Source organism: Octodon degus, unplaced genomic scaffold (genome assembly GCF_000260255.1).
Source record: "Octodon degus isolate 3935 unplaced genomic scaffold, OctDeg1.0 scaffold00068, whole genome shotgun sequence".
Lineage (NCBI taxonomy): Eukaryota > Metazoa > Chordata > Mammalia > Rodentia > Octodontidae > Octodon > Octodon degus.
In genome coordinates, this window is record NW_004524644.1 from 861,535 (window position 1) to 867,975 (window position 6,441).

A 6,441-nucleotide genomic window follows, 5' to 3' on the forward strand; every position below is an offset into this window, starting at 1 on the left:
CAAATACTGATGAGATAAAATATTTATAAAACGATCCAGGAAGATGTAACAATTATAAATGTGCATGTGCCAAAAACACTGAATATCCAATTTCATAAAACAAGCACTAAAAGACATAAAGGGAGAGTCAGGCTCTAATACAACAGTGTATAATTTCAATTCTCAACTCTCCCCAACATATAGATCATCTAGACAACAATACCACTCAACCTCCAAAAACATCATAATTAAGTTATACTACTAAACAAATGGCTTTAATAGACATCTAAAGAACATTCCATCTAACATGAAGAACGTATACTTTGCTTATCAGCATATAGTACAAATTCCATAATAGATCATACTTTCGGTCTTAAAGCAAGTCTTAACAAATACAAACAAATAAAAAGCCTGAAATAATTTCTTTTCCTTACTGGACCACAATGGAATGAAACCAAGAATCAACAGCAAGAGAAATTTCAGAAATTATACACACAAGGACATACGGATAGTAGACTTGAACAATGGGTCACTAAAAAAATCAAAGAGAAAATTAAAATCCCTAGAAGCAAATAAAAATGAAAACAACAGTGCCAGGGAGATAGCTCAGCATTCTAAGTGCCCACCTGGCAAACGCATGGACTTGGGTTCAATCCCAGTACTGCAGTGTTGGCTCCACCCCAGGCTCACCAAGCCATCGACAAAACCCAGGTGTGGTGGCACATGCCTGAAATTCGTGTTGGGGAAGCTGAAACAGGAGGATCACTGTATGTCTGAGACGCATAGCAAAACCCTGTAATAAATGCATAAATTAAAAAAAAGGAAACATACCAGAACCAGTGAGATGCAGTAGTAGCAGTACTAACAGGGAAATTTTGGGGTGAGTGCCTGCACCTTAAAATATCTTTAAGTAAATCACCTAATTATAGAAGAGAAAGTGTAAGGAATATAAGGACAAAGCCCAAATCAGAAGAAAACAAAAAATAAACAGAATACAAATAGAGATTAAAAGAATACAAAGGATTGACATAGGGTAGTTTATCAAAAAGATAAAACTGACACACTCCTAGGCAAAATAAAACTAAAAGAAAAAAATGAACTAGGTAAATTAAATTAGAAACTAAAAGGGGATGTTAAAACACAACACTGAAATACAGGGGATCATTAGGGGATACTTTGAAAAATTGTCAATAAATTGGAAAATGTAGAACAAATGGAAAAATTTATAGACACATAAGTTCTATCCAAAATGAGCTGAGTATATAAAAACTGAAATATATCAATAATAAACAATGAAACTGAAGCACTAACAAAAAGTCCCCCTAAAGAACTGGTAAGATAGCTCAGCGGTCTAAAGTGTCTGCTTAGGTGCAGTTCGATCCCCAGCACCACATGCTGCACCAGCCCCACCCCCAGGGTGGGTTGAGTTGCCCACAAAAAAAAAAAAAAAAAAGTCTACCTAAAAAATAAAAGCCCAGGACCAGATGGATTCACCACTGACTTTTACCAGACTTTTAAAGAATATCAATGCTTCTTAAACTATCTTATACAGCAGAAAAGGGACCCTTGTGAACTCATTCTACAAAGCCAGTATTACCTTTCTACCAAGACCTGATAATTACGCAACCAAAAGAAAACTATGGTCCAGTATCTCTGATAAACGTGGATTTTAAAACCCTCAACAAAATACTAGCAAACTGAATTCAACAACACATTAAAAAGATTAAACATCATGATCAAGTTGATTTCATTCTGGGGATACAAGGATGATTCAGTACTTACAAATCAATACACATACTACAGCACATAAATAAAAATCAAGGATTTTTTAAAACTATCACATGATCATCTCAATAGATGCAGAAAAACCTTTGTTAAAATTCTCGATAAAAGTCCTGCAGAGTAAAGGATAATACCTCAATATAACAAAGACTATGTATAACAAACCCATAGCACCACACTGAATGGGGAATCTCAAAGCATCTCTTCTCAAATTAGGAATTAGACAACGGTGTCCACTCACACCACTTTTATTCAGTGGAGTATTTGAAATTTTAGCCTGAGCAATGAAGCAAGAGAAACAAAAGAAATACAAACAGGGAAAAGGGAAATTAAATTATCCCTTTTGCAACAGATGATTCTTAGAAACTGTGAAGACTCAACCAAGGAGTTTTGGGGGTTTGTTTTTTTTGGTGGGGGCACTCAGGATGCCTCTAGGGCAAGTCTGGTTTGGCTTGAGGATAAGGGAACAAAGCACAGCATCCTGAGCCTGACTGCTTTGTTTCAGCTGGCACTTAAACACCTGAGCTAATGGGCAGGCCCCCCATAAAGATTCAACCAAACGACTCTTAAAAACTCAGAAATTCAGCAAAGTGACAGGATATAAAATCAACATACAAAAATTAAGTTTTTCTATATACCATAACAAGCCAGCTAAGAAAGAAACCAGGAACACAATTCCATTCACAATAGCTTAAAAAAAGTAAAGAAGAAGAAATTTAACCAAGAAGTGAAAGTGACAATGAAAACTATATTGCAGTGAAGTAAAATTGAAGAAGACACTACAAAATACAAAGACCTTTTATGTTCATAGAATGGAAGAATTAACATTGTTAAAATGGCCATATTGTCAAAAACAATCTACAGATTTGTTGTTTTGTTTGTTTTTCTTGAGGCAGTCTCACTCTGTAATTCAGGCTTCCTTGAGCTCTCAATGGAGCTCAAGCTGGCCTCAAAGTTGTGGTAATCCTTCTGCCTTAGGCCCCAAACCAGGGTCACAGGTGTGCACCACCATGCCCAACTGACAGTCTGCAGATCTGATGCACTCTCCACTTATCAAAATACCAACAACCTGCCTCAGAGCTAGAAAAAAGAAATATTAAAAATCATATGGATGCACAAACACAAATAAACTCAAATGTCAAAGAGATCCTAAGCAAAAAGAACAATACTGGGGGCATCACAATACCTAATTTCAAAATATGCCACAGAGTCATAACAAAAGTTGTTTGGCATTGGTACAATGGAATAGAATAGAGTGAAATAGACTGACACACCTATCAGTACCTGATTTTAAACCACATAGCCCAAAACATATATGGATAGCCTCTTTGCCAGAGGGTGCTGGGAAAATGGGATATTCACATTTAGAAGAATGAAACCTTTATGTTGAGCTGTGGGGGACTCAGGTCAATAATTTCTGACATTGCCAGTTAAACAGAAGACCCATTGCTATTATGGGCTACTGGACTCTTTTAGAATATTTTGCTGAGTTTACACACCTATAATATTCAATAACGGAACTTAGAATATATAAATGGGGTATACCGATGAATGTCCATTTTGTATCTGTGTATTCAAAGTGGTTGGGATAGATATATAGTTGCATTCTCTTAATGAATAGAATGATTTGTTCTAATGGTGTTTGTAAATAGGATCACAAGTCCGCATCTTGTACAGCAATTAACCACTAAGAATATATGCAGTGCATTATTTGTTGAAACTGTACTTCCGATTTGATTTGAAACTGTCTCATTGCTATCTGTTTATCAATAAAACTTTGGAAAAAAAAAAAAAAAAGAATGAAACTTGACCTTTATGTTTCACTTTTTACAAAAATCAACTCAAAACAGATGAAAAGACCTTAATATAAGTGCTGAAATTGAAACTACTAGAAGAGAACACCTAAAGGCAACATATTACCAAATAGGTAAACAGTTCAGGAAATGAAAAACAACTGACTAATGAGATTTCACAAAGGAAACAATCAACAAAGTGAAAAGTTAAAAAATTACAGAAATTTTTTCCAGTTTTTTTTTTTTTTTTTTTTTTTTTTTTGAGACAGGGTCTCGCTATGCATTTTGCGCTGGCCTTGTGCTCACTTTTTTAGCCCCCATGCTGGTCTTGAACTCACAGGTCCTCCTGGCTCAACCTCCAGAATGCTGGGATTAGAGGAGTGCGCCATCATGGCCAATTCCAGGGCTGCAGAGTGGGCGCCCACATCACAGGCTAAGACGTCATGCCTGAGCACCTGAGGTTGAGACCCCACGGCCTGTGGAGCCGGAGATCGAACTCAGTTCCTTGTGCTTGCCAGGCAGGTGCTTAAGTCTCTGAGCTATCTCTCTGGTCTCCCAGCTATTCTTCTGACAGAGGAGTAATAAAGAACTAAAAATAAAAAGGAAAGGAAAGGAATATTCACAAAAAAGAACAAGTAGTCTGATGGGCAAATTATCTGAACACTTTTCAAAAGGACAAGCAGCCAGGGAGATAGATCAGCGGCATAAGCACCTGTCTGGCAAGCCTGAGGTCACGAATTTGATTCCTGGTACCGAGGAGGGTGGGGAAGTACAAGTAGCCAATAAATACATGAAAAACCTTTAGCCAATAGGGAAATGTAAATCAGAGCTTCACTGAGATTGCACTTCACCAGGGTTAGAATATGTTAGAATGTTAAATGTCTATTAATTACCTATAAAACAAAAACTAAATGCTGTTGAGAATGGGGGTGGGGAGACCCCTCTAAACCAATGATGGGAATGTAACCCCATTTAAATTAGTGTAACTACAATGAAAAACAGTATGGAGGTTTCTCAAAAAACTGGAACTACTATGATCCAGTTACTCTACTTTGGCATATATTCCCAAAGGAAATGAAGTCAGCGTACAAAACAGATACCTACATACCATATTTGTGTGGCATTATTCACAAAAGCCAAGTTATGGAATCAGCCTAGGTATCTGTGAACAGACAAATGGATAAAGGAAATACGGGATACACAACAGATTATTCAACCACAAAGAATCATGTGCTTTGCAGGAAAATGAACAGAACTGGAGGACATCATGGTAAGCAAACATAAGTCAAATGCAGAAAGACAAGCATGGCGTTTTCTGTCATAAATTGAAACTTAAAAAAAATGAGCTGTAAGTATATGAGAGACAATTAAGGAAGACCGGGGGAGGGAAAAAAAGTGTAGCTTTTAGGAAGGCTAGATATGACCAAAGCACAACATACATAGGGAAATGTCAGTCAAACCCACTAAATCTGTACAATGAAATATGCTTTAATAATTTTATTTTTTTTAAACTGGAAGGAGGGGCTGGGGGCTTAGCTCAGTATGCAGCACCTTTCTGGCATATGCGAGGTCTGAGTTCAATTCCCAGTACCCACCCAAAAATTAAAAAAATGTAAGTTCTTAAAGGGCAAGTAGCTTATTTGTTTTTTCATTACATGCTCATGTCTATCAAATACTTTTCTAAGTGTATCTATCGCTCCACATGTCACCTAATTCTTAATACCTCAATGCTACTACTACGATCTCAGAATTAAAACACCTTTCTGACCGGTCTCTACTTTCATCTTTGTCTCTAATACAAAGCCAGAATAAATCCTTTTACAGGGCCAGATTATTCAATATTTCGTTAAAGATGTCTGATGGTGGTGGTGCTGGTGACCAAACCTAAGCCTCCAAGCACGCTGGTCAAGGGCTCTACCATTGAGTTAAGCTTCCAGCTCTTGGCCACTCACCTCATTCCACTCACCTTCTGCTACTCCTCAAAGATTCAGTACCACCTACGGCCTTTGCAGACCATCTACTCTGCTTGGAAAGCTCTATTCCATTATGTGGCTTTTACCTATTTGATGTCCTTACTCAGATGTCTTTTTCCACTTAAAATCACAAACTACTACTACCTATGTTATCCCTTCTCATTTCTAGTTTATTGCACTTCTAAACATGGAATGTCATTATTCATGGACTGTCTCCAGTCTACATATACAGTGATTAATACTATGCTTACAACATAAATATTTGAATGAACATTTATATCCTAGATGATAGCTCAGCATCTAATAAACATAGGTCATGAAATATACTTAGTATAGACTAGAATGCTTATTATGGCATGGAGCCTATCATCAGATTTGTAACTGAAACAAACACACAGAGATCCAAGTTGTGAGGAAGCCACTGGGATAATGGCTGTGGGGATCTTAACCTTTATTTATATTAATATTTTTCCCCCACAAGATTTAATAGTTGGGTAACTAAAAATGAGTACAAATTTGAAAAGGAAAAAGGTTCCAAAAGTACCCAGAAACAAAATGAAAGGGAGCAACATCTTTTCTATCAGAAGACAAAGACTTTTAAAGACAGAATAACAATAATAAAAAAAATAAAGACAGAGTAATAGAAAGTGGGCCTAAAAGCAATACAAAGGTTGGTATTTACAATAGTACAGAAGAGAAATAGGATATTTCTAACTCACAGATTAACATTTTAGGATGATTTTTTAAAAAAGATGGTTTTATATGAGAAATGAACCCAAGGCTTAGTGTTCATTTCAATCTCAATCTCATGTTTCCATAGTGTCTAACAATCCTTCAATTTTTTTCTTTTCTTTGTTACAGGGTCTCACCATGCAGTTCAGACTTGGAGTGATCCTCTATCTCAGCCTCCCCCG